This window comes from Stenella coeruleoalba (genome assembly GCF_951394435.1).
Source record: "Stenella coeruleoalba genome assembly, chromosome: 5".
In the NCBI taxonomy this organism is placed as follows: Eukaryota; Metazoa; Chordata; class Mammalia; order Artiodactyla; family Delphinidae; genus Stenella; species Stenella coeruleoalba.
Window position 1 is genome coordinate 110,690,354 of NC_137150.1, and position 16,956 is coordinate 110,707,309.

The 16,956-nt window shown below is 39.4% G+C and overlaps 2 pseudogenes across 2 annotated transcripts; one reads left to right on the top strand and one right to left on the bottom strand.

Moving 5' to 3' along the window:
- Window positions 1-242: 242 nt before the first annotated feature.
- LOC307186398 (ankyrin repeat domain-containing protein 6-like) lies at window positions 243-1,917 on the bottom strand (annotated as a pseudogene). The gene is made up of 2 exons: window positions 1,813-1,917; window positions 243-1,741 (listed from the first exon to the last, which is right to left on the bottom strand). The product of its transcript is annotated as an ankyrin repeat domain-containing protein 6-like (transcript).
- A 12,920-nt stretch (window positions 1,918-14,837) lies between these two features.
- LOC307187136 (hepatoma-derived growth factor-related protein 3-like) lies at window positions 14,838-15,748 on the top strand (annotated as a pseudogene). Its single transcript has one exon. The product of its transcript is annotated as a hepatoma-derived growth factor-related protein 3-like (transcript).
- The last annotated feature ends 1,208 nt before the right edge of the window (window positions 15,749-16,956 follow it).

Sequence of the window (16,956 nt, forward strand, 5' to 3'; positions counted from 1 at the left end):
AGTTCTGCTCTGTGTACAAAAACCGACACCTTGGACATAGCTCTTCTGCAGTTGCAGAACCGGAAATCCTCAGGAATCCTTCCCTGGCGCCACCGCCTCCCACACCTAGCCACACGGCATGTGTGATCTTAGTTCCCCGACCAGGGATCGAACCCCCGCCCCCTGCATTGGAAGCACAGAGTCTTAACCACTGGACCAGCAGGGAAGTCCCAGGAATTCTTTCTCGTCCCACTTCCCAGGCCCTAGTTTTCCTTGTGTACCTTAGTCCTTAGTTTAGCAAGTTCCTCCTCTAAACTTTTAATGTGTTCCTCCAGCGTGGCCTTGTCTTGCTGGGCTTTCTGACTGGCTTGGCTTCGTGCTTCTTCAATCATCCTTTCATACCACTTTTCCATCTGGGTGGAAACAGCCTCAAAGAAATAGTGGGTGAGCTCCAGCGCTTGGGAGGTGTCTCGAATGTGAGGGGCAGTCTGCTTGCCACCTGCTGCTGGTGGCGGCTGCCCGCAGGTGGTGCTGGGTGCTGGGTGCTGGCCTAGGTGCCTCGTCTGCCCACTTCTCCCAGACTTCTTGGTTTGGGTGCCTCTGTCAACACAGGGCCCAGCCTGTGGGTTGCATTTGGCTGCCTCTTTCAAGGGTAACGAGGCTGTCTGGACCTTGACATTCCTCAGTCGGGAGCCTGTACAATCTGAGGAAGACAGCTCCTGCTGGGGTCTGTGGGTGGCTGTGGAGCTGAGGGCCTTTTCCTTGGGCCTGGCCACCTGGGGGGAGCTGTCAGAGGCTGCTACTGGACCTGCAGTCCCCACTGACTGATCCACACCTGTGGAGGACTCGCAAGTGGAGGGTGTGGATTTAGTCTTGGAGGCCCCAGAATCTCCAGAAAGCTTCAGCTCCAGATTCTGAATCTTTAACGTGCACCAAGTTTTTAATTCGTCCACCAAGGACATCTGCCGTTTCTCTCCCTCGTGCTTCTCTGAGTCCGAGTGCTGCTACAGGCGATTCAGGCACTCCTTCCTCTCTGCTGAGAGTCGCTCGACCATCAGCTGGTCCAGAACCCGCATTTGGTGCTGGGTCTTATTCTCCATGTGCCCCAGCTTCGTGTTCATCTTATCCTGTACCAACACCAGCTCTGCTTTGATCTCCTCCACAGTTGCCTCCAACTGATTCTCCAGCTTGTTGATCAGGGGTTCACATCGACAGCCATTTATTGGTGCCTGCATCACTTTGCTGCCCTTGCCCCGGTACAGCATGTAGAGCTGGTATGCTCTGAACTCATGGGGGATGGGGGTAAACAGCGATGCCTGGGCCTCTTGTTAGGGTCATTGTGAGTGCGTGAGTTCTTCAGCTGTCAGGGCTGCTTGTGTGCTGGTGGGGTGGAGTCAGAAAACGCTGACACATTGGGCCTTGACTTTTTCTGCCTGTTGTCCTTTGCTCTGGGCTCTGGGGAGGAGGACAGGAAATCTCTGGACTCTTCTTTTCTGGGTACAGCCTGTTCACTGCTATGGGTGTCTCCTGCTGAGACACTTCCCTGGGGCACTTTAGTGAGGAGGAGAGAAACTTCTGGATTATTGTGGTAGCAGGCAGTCTCCAGTGGAGTCCGGCCTGCATTATTGACGATGGTCCCATCTGCTCCGGCTTCCACTAAGATTTTAACCACCTTCTTGTGATTTAGGGCAGCAGCAATATAAAGTGCTGTGTCTCCAGCATCATCCTGGACATCGAGGTCACAGCCAGCCTTCAGCAAGATCTGGACCACAGAAAGATGGCCCTTATTGGCAGCAAGATGCAAGGGGTCCAGCCATGCTTGGTAACGGCTACCTTGGCGCCCTTGTTAATGAGCTGAAACACATTCTCCGCCTGGCCTTTGCACGGAGCTATGAGCAGGTATTCTGAAAGCCTGGTGACCACATCCTGCTGGCTCATGAATTAGGAGAGAAAGACGTTTTCGGGGAAGTGGTAGATAAGTTCCTTTGGCTCAAGGTGATGCCACAGGTCCAGGCAGGTACCCGTGGGTAAAGATTCTCCGATCCTTGGAAGGTGTCTTCATCACTGTGCCATCTTTGGGGCCTCTGCAGTCAGGATGCCTGCGACTCCAAGATCATATTGTTTTCTAATATTTGCTTTGTCTCTGGCTCTCATTAGAGTATAAGCTTCTGGGGGATGAGGTGCTAAATGAACATGTGATTTCAAATGAGTAAAAATGCTTGTCAACTTCTTCATCAATCAGCAAATCCATATACAGGCCTCTTTGGCTTATTCCTGAAGCCTCAGGGGCATTTCAGGGATCTAGGGTCTAAAAATCTATAGATCCTCTTCTAAACTTGAGGCCTATTTTAAAGAAAATCATCCTCTAAGAGCCCTCTAAACAAACACATTCTCTTGCAAGTTCAGCAGAAAGAAGGTTAAGAAAAATATAAAATTACCTGAGATCATGTCAACTATATTAATATCTAAAGACCAAAGCTCATGTGCAGTTTCTGCCTCAAAGAGTTAGTGCAGATGTGAAAACAGAGAAGTTCTTTAATGTCACCTGATGGCAAAAGGTGGAGCCAGGATTTAGACCCATTCAGTTGGCTTCAGAGCAATTTGAGTAATGTTGAAAGGCATTGAATAATGAGGAGATATTGAATAATATCCTTTGAACTGAGAAGTAACTTTCAGACCAAAAAACAAAGCAGGCGACTCCATAAAGTGCAATTATGAAGTTTATTGTGGGTAACTTACATACAAGCAGGATCAGGCAGACAAGGGTCCAGAGGCATTTGTGGCTACATGCCCATCTGCCAAAGGGAGTGCTGGGGACTGTGAAGAGGCCAAAGCTAAAAATAGAATCTGACTACCAGGGAGAAGTATGTCTGGTACTAAATGGAACTAAATTGGAACTCATGACCAATAACCATCTTCATCAGCAAAAGATATTCTTTCTGTTTTCATATCAGATGAAGGCAAGTGTAAAAGTTGATTGGAAATTTATCTGGCTTGGGGGCATTCTTTGTGAGTAAGTCACCCAGAAAGGGGAGAGTGGTAGGACTGCAGGTCTAAGAGGAAGCTGTAAAATGGAGTCAGTGATGGTATGTGCAAGTCAAAACAGCCCTTATACTTTACCTTTTGGCTCACAAACATCCCCAAGAGTACTATAACATAATTATTTATCAACTATGAATGCTCAAAAAAGAGAAGTTAAAATCCTAAGCAGTTTTATCAGAAAAGAGAGGACAGAGGAGGGATAATATTTAGGGTCAGACCACCGCCTGAATGCCAGGCTCTTAGGCAAAGGCCACTTCCATCCAGATGTGCACTCTCCTTCCCAGGCTGAACTGGGCCAGACCACGTCTCTAGGTTTGGTTCATGAATAAATCAACTTGAGGCAGGGTAGTTTGTTTGCCTTGGCATTCACTACAAAATCCATTTACAGACTAAATCAAGAGACCATATTCAGGATAAAGATGTGAATGGATGATTGAGCAGCATTTTTATTTCTGGTCTATTTTATAGTTTCTATTAACATATAGGGCTTCACCTCCTACAACTCTTCCTGCTGTTCTCTAAAAATGAAATGCCACATTGCCTAGAAGAACGTTGCTGAATGAACATAGTAAAGTTAAAAGGCAGAAAGCTATTACGTAGCTTTACATAATAGTTAATTTTAAATGTTTGGCTGGGACATTTTCTGGAAGGACACATTTCAATTATTTATTAGTGAATATTCAATTTTATTATTTTAAGGAAAATGATAATAACTGGTAAGGAAGTTTTATTATCGTAACTTACTTTTGAATAAAACTACTACACTATTGTCTCCAGTTGGAATAAAACTATGGGTATATGAACAATTGTTATCCTCCTCTCTTTGTATTGCCTTATTTGACACCACTTTGCTCCACACATTTTGGTATTATTTGACAAGATGAAGATTGTTTGATTTTAATAGTTTTGAAATGTGGGAGCTTCATAGCAGGAGTAAAATAATGACTTTTAGATTTTATTACACTCAATAGATTACATTGGTGAAAGAGACTGCATACTTAAAATTCTGGGCTGACTACCACAAACATGAAAACTGAAGCCTGGAGCTCAGTCTCATGGTCAAGACTATTTGATTCATGTTTAGGAATTGCTATCATTTTTATAATAAGTGAAAAGTAAAAAATTGCAAAGAAAAATGGTTATGAAGAATTAGAATTCATAAGATACCAAATATTTAACTTCTAAGTCCTGTGAATATTCCCTTTTGAAATTAACTAATAAACCGTTTAGTATTTTATTTGTAAATGGCCCTTGTCTAACTCCTCGGCATCATTCAACTATTGATAATGTATGAGATGGATCATCATACTTACATTATTATTCAGCTCATATTATACACATAAGCAAACTACGGTTTCACCTATTGGTGAAACCAGTTCACCTATTTGTATTCACTAAGAGTTTGAGTCACTCTGATATCTTGGAACACATTTTTTACATATAGTGTGATAGCGATATTTTTCATATTTATTGCAGGCTCCCCTAAACACATAGAAAGAATTGTGATGGGGTGGTTTGGCTCCTAAATTACGTTAACATTGGCGAATGTAGGACTGTCTAGAGAATTAAAGAAGTGTCATGTTTTGTAGATATTAAAATTTTATGCACTGTTTTAAGAATTTTTTAACTCTATGAAAAAATGCCCTTTAATGAAGACATAAGACTGCAATGACAAAACTATTCTTGAGGGCGATGGAAATATTCAGGTACTTATATAGCCCTTAGTTTAAATTATTTATAAAGCCACTAAAATTTTATTTAGAGCAGAGGTAATTGATTTTATAGGGTAGCCTGTTGACAGTCAAGTGTTATCATTTGTAAACCTAAGGCAAAATTTCACATTAGCAATGTACCATGCCTTTAGGCTAACAATGTTGCCTTTCATAACACATTTTAATACAAATCAGGTACAGGTAGGCTATCTTTTGTCAGGAAAATAGATCCTATATATGAAGTCCCGATTATTTATTTTAGTAATGTCAATTTTGTATACCCAAGTTATAAATGACCTTTCATTGAGGGATTAATTATCTTATGCTTTGACATTTTTGTGTTTGTATCTATTTTCCTCTGTTACTACTAAATGCTGATGGCTGCCTGCTTTGGTTCAATATTCCTGTAAGAATGTGACAGAGAACAGCCTAGTACAAAGCTAAATGACATATTAGTATCCTGATAAGAATAAGCAGCATATTGGCTAAGGGCTAGGGACACAACAGGATTCTTTGCGATTTATGGCATTTAGAATATATGAACTATAGTGAAACAGGGACATCTGGTGTAGAATAAGGATGCAAAACTTAGAGCAGAAACAAGAAAGATCAAGGTGCCTTGAAATTATACTTAGATGCACTTAAGTTTTGTGTATATCACTGCATATAAATTTTGCTCCCAAGAACATTACACTCAATTTTATGTATGCATTCTAAAGTATATGGAAATACATGAATACATCAAAATAAGTACTTCATGTATATGAAAACCATCAAAATATGATGACTGAAGAATGACAGATGTATCACAGTTTGAAGAATGATAGGTGGATCATGAAGCAAACATATCGCAATCTGACAATTATAGAAGAGGTGGAGGGTATATGGTATATACACTAAGTGATTATTTTAACTTTTCTGTAACTTTGGAAATTTTCATAGTAAAACATGTGGAAAAAATGTAAAGATTACACGTAGGAATAAAACAAACTGTTGAGAATACAAATATTTAATCGAGAATACAAATATTTAGTCAAGAACACTAAAAATAGGTATAACTCGTGTATTCCACAGAAAACACTTCCATTCTTTCTTTTTTTTTTTTTTTTACATTTTTGAGTGTTTTATTTATATCAAACTGGATAAAATGTGTGTATTTCTCAGACAGAAAAGACATGTCGAGGTAGAAATGAACCTTTCAACTATTCATGGGTACACAAGTACACTGGGGAGATTGTAAAAGTACAGATTCTGATTCAGTAGTACTGGTGAGCTTGAATTCTACTTTTTTAACAAGCTCATTTTTTTTTTTTACAACTTTATTGGAGTATAATTGCTTTACAATGGTGTGTTAGTTTCTGCTTTATAACAAAGTCAATCAGTTATACATATACATATGTTCCCATATCTCTTCCCTCTTGCTTCTCCCTCCCTCCCACCCTCCCTATCCCACCCCTCCGGGCGATCACAAAGAACCGAGCTGATCTCCCTGTGCTATGCGGCTGTTTCCCACTAGCTATCTACCTTACGTTTGGTAGTGTATATATGTCCGTGCCTCTGTCTCGCTTTGTCACAGCTTACCCTTCCCCCTCCCCATATCCTCAAGTCCATTCTCTAGTAGGTCTGTGTCTTTATTCCTGTCTTACCCCTAGGTTCTTCATGACATTTTTTTTTCCTGAAATTCCATATATATGTGTTAGCATATGGTATTTGTCTTTCTCTTTCTGACTTACTATACTCTGTATGACAGACGCTAGGTCTATCCACCTCATTACACACAGCTCAATTTCATTTCTTTTTATGGCTGAGTAATATTCCATTGTATATATGTGCCACATCTTCTTTATCCATTCATCCGATGATGGACACTTAGGTTGTTTCCATCTCCGGGCTATTGTAAATAGAGCTGCAATTAACATTTTGGTACATGACTCTTTTTGAATTATGGTTTTCTCAGGATATAAGCCCAGTAGTGGGATTTCTGGGTCATACGGTAGTTCTATTTGTAGTTTTTTAAGGAAACTCCATACTGTTCTCCACAGTGGCTGTATCAATTTACATTCCCACCAACAGTGCAAGAGGGTTCCTTTTCTCCACACCATCTCCAGCATTTATTGTTTCTAGATTTTTTGATGATGGCCATTCTGACTGGTGTGAGATGATATCTCATTGTAGTTTTGATTTGCATTTCTCTAATGATTAATGATGTTGAGATTCTTTCATGTGTTTGTTGGCAGTCTGTATATCTTCTTTGGAGAAATGTCTATTTAGGTCTTCTGCCCATTTTTGGATTGGGTTGTTTGTTTTTTTGATATTGAGCTGCATGAGCTGCTTATAAATTTTGGACATTACTCCTTTGTCAGTTGCTTCACTTGCAAATATTTTCTCCCATTCTGAGTTTTGTCTATTGGTCTTGTTTACGGTTTCCTTTGCTGTGCAAAAGCTTTGAAGATTTATTAGGTCCCATTTGTTTATTTTTGTTTTTATTTCCATTTCTTTAGGAGGTGGGTCAAAAAGGATCCTGCTGTGATTTATCTCATAGAGTGTTCTGCCTATGTTTTCCTCTAAGAGTTCGATAGTTTCTGGACTTACATTTAGCTCTTTAATCCATTTTGAACTTATTTTTGTGTATGGTGTTAGAGAGTGATCTAATCTCATACTTTTACCTGTACCTGTCCAGTTTTCGCAGCACCACTTATTGAAGAGGCTGTCCTTTCTCCACTGTACACTCCTGCCTCCTTTATCAAAGATAAGGTGACCATATGTGCCTGGATTTATCTCTGGGCTTTCTATCCTGTTCCATTGATCTATCTTTCTGTTTTTGTGCCAGTACCATACTGTCTTGATTACTGTAGCTTTGTAGTATAGTCTGAAGTCAGGGAGCCTGATTCCTCCAGCTCCATTTTTCGTTCTCAAGATTGCTTTGGCTATTCGGGGTCTTTTGTGTTTCCATACAAATTGTGAAATTTTTTGTTCTAGTTCTGTGAAAAATGCCAGTGGTAGTTTGATAGGGATTGCATTGAATCTTTAGATTGCTTTGGGTAGTAGAGTCATTTTCACAATGTTAATCCTTCCAATCCAAGAACATGGTATATCTCTCCATCTATTTGTATCATCTTTAATTTCTTTCATCAGTGTCTTATAATTTTCTGCATACAAGTCTTTTGTCCCCTTAGGTAGATTTATTCCTAGATATTTTATTCTTTTTGTTGCAATGGTAAATGGGAGTGTTTTCTTGATTTCACTTTCATATTTTTCATCATTAGTGTATAGGAATGCCAGAGATTTCTGTGCATTAACTTTGTGTCCTGCTACTTTACCAAATTTATTAATTACCTCTAGAAGATTTCTGGTAGCATCTTTAGGATTCTCTATGTATAGTATCATGTCATCTGCTAACAGTGACAGCTTTATTTCTTCTTTTCCGATTTGGATTCCTTTTATTTCCTTTTCTTGTCTAATTGCTGTGGCTAAAACTTCCAAAACTATGTTGAATAAGAGTGGTAGTGAGAGTGGGCAACCTTGTCTTGTTCCTGATCTTAGTGGAAATGCTTTCAGTTTTTCACCATCGAGGACAATGTTGGCTGTGGGTTTGTCATATATGGCCTTTATTATATTGAGGAAAGTTCCCTCTATGCCTACTTCTTGCAGGGTTTTTATCATAAACAGGTGTTGAATTTTGTCACAAGCTTTCTCTGCATCTATTGAGATGATCATATGGTTTTTCTCCTTCAATTTGTTAATATGGTTTATCACATTGATTGATTTGCATATCTTAAAGAATCCTTGAATTCCTGGAATAAACCCCACTTGATCATGGTGTATGATCCTTTTAATGTGCTGTTGGATTCTGTTTGCTAGTATTTTGTTGAGGAGTTTTGCATCTATGTTCATCAGTGATATTGGCCTGTAATTTTTTTGCTTTGTGACATCCTTGTCTGGTTTTGGTATCAAGGTGACGGTGGCCTTGTAGAATGAGTTTGGGAGTGTTCCTCCCTCTGCTATATTTTGGAAGAGTTTGAGAAGTATAGGTGTTAGCTTCTCTAATGTTAGGTGTTAGCTTCTCTAAATGTTTGTTAGAATGATAGAAATGTTTGATAGAATTTGCCTGTGAAGCCATCTAGTCCTGGGCTTTTGTTTGTTGGAAGATTTTTAATCACAGTTTCAATTTCATATTGTTCTTTTCTAGTCTGTTCATATTTTCTATTTCTTCCTGATTCAGTCTTGGCAGGTTGTGCATTTCTAAGAATTTGTCCATTTCTTCCAGGTTGTCCAGTTTATTGGCATAGAGTTGCTTGTAGTAATCTCTCATGATCTTTTGTATTTCTGCAGTGTCAGTTGTTACTTGTCCTTTTTCATTTCTAATTCTATTGATTTGAGTCTTCTCCCTTTTTTTCTTGATGAGTCTGGCTAATGGTTTATCAATTTTGTTTATCTTCTCAAAGAGCCAGCTTTTAGTTTTATTGACCTTTGCTATCGTTTCCTTCATTTCTTTTTCATTTATTTCTGATCTGACTTTTATGATTTCTTTCCTTCTGCTAACTTTCTGTGTTTTTTTGTTCTTCTTTCTCTAATTGCTTTAGGTGCAAGGCTACGTTGTTGTTCGAGATGTTTCCTGTTTCTTAAGGTAGGATTGTATTGCTATAAACTTCCCTCTTAGAACTGCTTTTGCTGCATCCCATAGATTTTGGGTCATTGTGTCTCCATTGTCATTTGTTTCTAGGTATTTTTTTATTTCCTCTTTGATTTCTTCAGTGATCACTTCGTTATTAAGTAGTGTATTGTTTAGCCTCCATGTGTTTGTATTTTTTACATATCTTTTCCTGTAATGATATCTAGTCTCATACCATTGTAGTTGGAAAAGATAGTGGATACAATTTCAATTTTCTTAAATTTACCAAGGCTTGATTCATGACGCAAGATATGATCTATCCTGGAGAATGTTCCATGAGCACTTGAGAAGAATGTGTATTCTGTTGTTTTTGGATGGAATGTCCTATAAATATCAATTAAGTCCATCTTGTTTAATATATCATTTAAAGCTTGTGTTTCTTTATTTATTTTCATTTTGGATGATCTGTCCATTGGTGAAAGTGGGGTGTTAAAGTCCCCTACTATGAATGTGTTACTGTCGATTTCCCCTTTTATGGCTGTTAGTATTTGCCTTATGTATTGAGGTGCTCCTATGTTGGGTGCATAAATATTTACAATTGTTATATGTTCTTGGATCGATCCCTTGATCATTATGTAGTGTCCTTCTTTGTCTCTTGTAATAGTCTTTATTTTAAAGTCTATTTTTTCTGATATGAGAATTGCTACTCCAGCTTTCTTTTGGTTTCCATTTGCATGGAATATCTTTTTCCATCCCCTTACTTTCAGTCTGTATGTGTCTCTAGGTCTGAAGTGGGTCTCTTGTAGACAGGAAATATATGGGTCTTATTTTTGTATCCATTCAGCCAATCTGTGTCTTTTTTGGGGAGCATTTAGTCCATTCACATTTAAGGTAATTATCGATATGTATGTTCCTATTCCCATTTTCTTAATTGTTTTGAGTTTGTTATTGTAGGTCTTTTCCTTCTCTTGTATTTTTTTCCTAGAGAAGTTCCTTTAGCAGTTGTAAAGCTGGTTTGGTGGAGCTGAACTCTCTCAGCTTTTGCTTGTCTGTAAAGGTTTTAATTTCTCCATCAAATCTGAATGAGATCCTTGCTGGGTAGAGTAATCTTGGTTGTAGGTTTTTCTCCTTCATCACTTTAAATATGTCCTGCCACTCCCTTCTGTCTTGCAGGGTTTCTGCTGAAAGATCAGCTCTTAACCTTATGGGGATTCCCTTGTGTGTTATTTGTTGTTTTTCCCTTGCTGCTTTTAATATGTTTTCTTTGTATTTAAATTTTGACAGTTTGATTAATATCTTTCTTGGCGTATTTCTCCTTGGATTTATCCTGTGTGGGCAGCCTCTCTGCTAATGGGTGGGGTTGTGTTCCTGTCTTGCTAGTTGTTTGGCATAGGATGTCCTGCACTGTAGCTTGCTGGTCGTTGAGTGAAGCTGGGTGCTGGTGTTGAGATGGAGAAATCTGGGAGATTTTCGCTGTTTGATATTACGTGGAGCTGCGAGGTCTCTTGTGGACCAGTGTCCTGAAGTTGGCTCTCCCACCTCAGAGGCACAGCACTGACTCCTGGCTGCAGCACCAAGAGCCTTTCATCCACACAGCTCAGAATAAAAGGGAGAAAAAGTAGAAAGAAAGAATTAGTAGAAGTAGAAAGAAAGAAAGGAGGGAAGGAGGGAGGAAGGAAGTAAGGAAGTGGGGGGGGGGGAAGGAAAAAAGAAAGAAAGAAGATAAAGTAAAATAAAATAAAGTAAGATAAAATATAATAAAGTTATTAAAATAAAAAAATTATTAAGAAAAGAAATTAAAAAAAAAAAACATGGACGGATAGAACCCTAGGATAAATGGTGGAAGCAAAGCTATACAGAAAAAATCTCACACAGAAGCATATACATACACACTCACAAAAAGAGGAAAAGGGGAAAAAATCATAAATCTTGCTCTCAAAGTCCACCTTCTCAATTTGGGATGATTCGTTGTCTATTCATATATTCCACAGATGCAGGGTACATCAAGTTGATTGTGGAGCTTTCATCCACTGCTTCTGAGGCTGCTGGGAGAGATTTCCCTTTCTCTTCTTTGTTCTCACAGCTCCTAGGGGCTCAGCTTTGGATTTTGCCCCGCCTCTGCGTGTAGGTCGCCGGAGGGCGTCTGTTCTTCGCTCAGACAGGACGGGGTTAAAGGAGCCGCTGATTCGGGGGATCTGGCTCACTCAGGCCGGGGGTAGGGAGGGGCACGGAGTGCGGGGCGAGTCTGCGGCGGCAGAGGCCAGTGTGACGCTGCACCAGCCTGAGGTGCACAGTGCATTCTCCCGGGGGAGTTGTCCTTGGATCCCGGGACCCTGGCAGTGGCGGGCTGCACAGGCTCCCCGTAAGGGTGGTGTGGATAGTGACCTGTGCTCGTACACAGGCTTCTTGGTGGCGGCAGCAGCAGCCTTAGCATCTCATGCCCGTCTCTTGGGTCCACACTTTTAGCCGTAGCTCATGCCAGTCTCTGCAGCTCCTTTAAGCAGCACTCTTAATCCCCTCTCCTCTCGCACCAGGAAACAAAGAGGGAGGAAAAAGTCTCTTGCCTCTTTGGGAGGTCCGTACTTTTCCCCGGACTCCCTCCCGGCCAACCATGCGACAGTAACCCCCTGCAGGCTGTGTTCACACCGCCAACCCAGTCCTCTCCCAGCACTCCAACTGAAGCCCGACCCTCAACTCCCAGCCCTGCCTGCCCTGGCAGGTGAGCAGACAAGCTTCTCAGGCTGTTGAGTGCTGGTCGGCACCAATCCTCTGTGCGGGAATCTCTCCCCGCTTTGCCCTCCGTACCCCTGTTGCTGTGCTCTCCTCTGCGGCTCCGAAGCTTCCCCCTTCCGCCACCCGCAGTGTCCGCCTGCGAAGGGGCTTCCTAGTATATGGAAACCTTTCCTCCTTCACGGCTCCCTCCCACTGGTGCAGGTCCCGTCCCTATCCTTTTGTCTCTGTTTATTCTTTTTTCTTTTGCCCTACCCAGGTACGTGGGGGGTTTCTTGCCTTTTGGGAGGTCTGAGGTCTTCTGCCAAAGTTCAGTAGGTGTTCTGTAGGAGTTGTTCCACTTGTAGATGTATTTCTGGTGTATCTGTGAGGAGGAAGGTGATCTCCGCGTCTTACTCTTCCGCCATCTTCCCGGAAGCCAACCCTTTCTTTTTTAAGGTAAAGATTGTTTACTACTTTTTCTTTTCAATATGAATATTTTTTTCTCTTAGCTGTTGTTTTATCTTCTCACATTACTTAGTAAACTAAGATTATGCTGTTATTGCTTATCTGCCATTAATATCCCATGTGCTTTTCTGCATTAAGAGCTAGAATGACTATAAAAGATAGAAGAAAAAGCTGTACTTTTTTGTCTATGAGTGAAAAAATATAGTTAAATTTGAGAACTCTTTGAGAGTTTAGACTTTACAGTAAATTCTTAAAATGACTTAAGTTGTTCTATATCATGTCAAAGTATAGTTGCTGTAATTACAAGCATCTGGAACTTCAAAGAATGGTTTAATAATGATTTTGTGGCAATATGTAAGACCTTAAATAGCTTTACTTCAAAGCAAATCCTTGCTGAAAAGGCCTAACACTTTATTAAATTTTAATGTAATTCTTAATGCTATTATTTTTTGCTCAAATTTCCATACTTCAGAACAGACATGAGCAAAAGAGTTTGGATTTAGACAGCTTTCTCTGAGTGATTGAAGGAAGTCAGCTTTGTGCTCAGCACACTTAAAAATTTTACATTTCATAATCTTTTAACATCTTTAATATTTAGACCACATCTAGGGAATCTAATATTCAATCACTGAATTAGATACCCCTTAAATATTTCCTTTGTAACCCTATAATAATTGTGAGAGTAAACATAAATTAATAAAAGTTGCTAAAAATAGATTTTGAAATTTCATCTGTTTTCCTTTTTAATTGACATTCTTTTTAAGATCACCTGACATTCTTTTTAAGATCATTGTTCCATAACGGAGAAGTCTTTGAAAGTATCAGTTTGGATCCTGGTGGTCAAACAGAAAAATGCGTATATTAGTAGAAACAATGATTGAATGTTATATTTTGAAAATATCTAGAAATCAATAAAATTGCTGTGCTTTTATTACCATACTTTACATGATATAATACATAATATAACATGGAGTTCCTCTCATTTATCTAATAATTATTGGCATATAAAGTTAGACAACTCTAAATACTTGCCTCAGAAGTTTATGTGCCCTTTGAAAATTTTGGAAATGAATTCTGAGATTCCTCATTTAGATAATGATTTCAATGTAACTATTTACTATTTCAGATTATTGTGAATATTAATTAATATGGAACTTATAAGCACAGATGTAAGTGCATAATTAAAAGTGTAGACTTCAAACCACACTGCTGGATTTAAATATTAGCTTCACTACTTTTCAGCTGTGTGACCTGAACAATTTACTTAATTTCTTTTTTTCTCAGTTTTTATAAACTAGGCATGATAATAATAGCACCTACCTCATAGAGTTGTCATAATGATTGAATTAATTAATATATGTGAAACTCCTAGATTAGTACCTGGGAAATGAGCCCTCTATAATTTTGGCATTACATATAACACATTTATATATTATATAATTATGTAAAATATATATAATATTTAGCTCTATGTGTCAATTGTCTGGCACATAGTAAGCAGTCAGTATAGTACTATGTTTTTCTTGAGATTATATTTTACAAACTTGAATATTTACCTCTTCATTTCTTTTTTGAGAGCGTTTGAGGGTAGAAAAGATACAAAGTAAAATTAACCCTTGAAAATGTATTAAGTAGTGTTTACTAGTATACTCTACTTTTTCAAGAATGATGACCCTTGGGGTACCATGTGTCTTAAGAGCAATATTTTAATATATGATACTTATTGAACATGAATGGAGTAATTTATATAGTTAAAGAAATGGTATCCCTGAGAAAATAAGTATTAAAATGAGCCATATATGAAGAGTAGAAATAAGCTGGGCAAAATATGATGGGGGGAGCTTCCTAGCAGAGAGAAGAGCACATATAAAGGATGTATGAGTGGATTAGGGAGTCTGTTGGGACTTGGCTGACTTTTTTTTTTTTTTTTTTTTTTTTTTTTTGCGGTACACGAGCCTCTCTGCTGTGGCCTCTCCCATTGCGGAGCACAGGCTCAGGACGCGCAGGCTCAGCGGCCATGGCTCACGGGCCTAGCTGCTCCGCGGCATGTGGAATCTTCCCGGACTGGGGCACGAACCCGTGCCCCCTGCATCGGCAGGCGGACTCTCAACCACTGTGCCACCAGGGAAGCCCTGGCTGACATTTTAAAACTACATCAGAATTATTTTTTAAAATTTAAATACAATGAAAACGTTATTGGTTTTGAGACTAAGATTGCAGGGATATATATTTCCCTCCAATTATAATAAAACTCAATGCACTTCACTCCGTAAACAAGCAGAATTTTTAAAGGATCCCGAAAAACTGATTCTAAAATTGATAAGCAATTATACCGCCTCGCCGCCGCTTCCCTTCGTCGGAGCGGCAGCTTGTCCGCCCGCCTGCCCGGCTCGAGGCCCGCGGGGAGTGCGGCGCAGTCCCTTGGCCCGCGGAGGGGCGGCCCCCTAGCCTCTTCGCAGAGCCCACGGACGACCAGGAAGGGGAGCGGCCCAGATGGCGCGTCCTTGGCCCCGCAAGTACAAGGCGAGCGACCTGGTCTTCGGCAAGATGAAGGGCTACCCGCACTGGCCGGCCCGAATTGAGGAACTCCCAGAGGGAGCTGTGAAGCCTCCAGCAAATACGTATCCTATCTTCTTTTTTGGCACCCATGAAACTGCATTTCTAGGTCCCAAAGACCTTTTCCCTTATAAGGAATACGAAGACAAGTTTGGGAAGTCAAACAAACGGAAAGGATTTAATGAAGGATTGTGGGAAATAGAAAATAACCCAGCAGTAAAGTTTGTTGGGTACCAGGCAATTCAGCAACAGAACTCTTCAGAAACCGAGGGAGAAGGCGAGAATACTGCATGCAGAGGCAAGCAGTGAGGAAGAAGGTGATAGAGTAGAAGAAGATGGAAAAGGCAAAAGAAAGAATGAAAAAAGCAGGCTCAAAACGGAAAAAGTCATACACTTCAAAGAAATCCTCTAAACAGTCCTGGTAATCTCCAGGAGATGAAGATGACAAGGACTGCAAAGAAGAAGAAAATAAAAGCAGCTCTGAGGGTGGAGATGCCGGCAATGACACGAGAAACACAACTTCAGACTTGTAAAAAACCAGTGAAGGGACCTAACTACCATAATGAATGCTGCATATTAAGAAAACCACAAGAAGGTTATACGTTTGGTTGTCTAATATTCTTGGATTTGATATGAACCAACACACAGTCCTTGTTGTCATTGACAGAACCCCAGTTTGTATGTACATTATTCACATTCCTCTCTGTTTCGTTTTGGTGGAAAAAGACATTTTAGCCTTTTTTAAGGTTATTGATTTAATTTCATGTTATTTGGTTGCATGAAGTTGCCTTTAACCACTAAGGATTATCCAGATTTTTGCACAAGCTTATACAAGTCTAGGATCCGTTATCAAGGCAGTTATGTTCATCACTCTCCTGCCTTTTCTCCACCATCACCAAACAAACACTAAGTTAAATATAAATTAGCATTTTTTAAAATGACCACTCAATATAATGCTTAAGGGATTTCCTCTCTGTGACAGAACCCAGGAACCAATTCCTAGATACATAATGTTGGCATACTGAAGATGAACTTAAAATTGTTCTTCAGTTTTGAGGCCATGTGTAAAGTTTAATCATATTGTAAAATATCTATTCCATATTAGAAATAGCTAGTTGACAGCGTATACTTCTCAAAACTCATGTTGTTAATGTACACAAACTCAGTTTCTGTATGTGAAGTTAGTGAGTCTTCTGTGTTACTCCAAAACAAGGCAATGATTTATTTTTTTCCCAATCTCAGTACAATTTGAGCTAATTACTCAAGTTTGATACTTCACATTTTAAAGCTGGAATCAGCAGTAGCCCTTTGGGAAGTAAGACAAAGCATTGACTTTTAAATATAAACTAAAAATGATCTGTTGTTTTCTTTTGGAACTAGAATTAGAATAATTAGTGCTCATCCACAAACCATTATTATGTGTACATTATTGTTGCAATTGTGATAATAGAAAATTAATTTTATTTTTATGCCAGCTTGTATTGTGAGAACACATTTAGTTAGTTTGGGTTTTATCAATCCTGTTATGCTTGTCCTTGGAACATCTTTCGCATATTCAAGGTTTGTAGTTGAAAACTTTACTGTAAAAAAAATCAAAAACAAAAAAGTATTGTTTTTACAGAATAAATTTATTGGAATGTATACTGGGAGTAAGGTTTGAGGTTGTAAACAACTAGGTTAGTGTAATTTGGCTTCATATATGTAATGTGAGGTATTAGTGTAATTCATATATTAAAGCAAAAATTGTTTACAGCAAGTTGACAATAGAATCAAATGCAGGTGAGGGTTTTCTTTTTCTTTTTTTTTTTTTAAACACTCTATGGGTTTTAGGGTTTTTTTAAACACTGCAAGGAGGGAGAGGAATTGGCTACATGATTG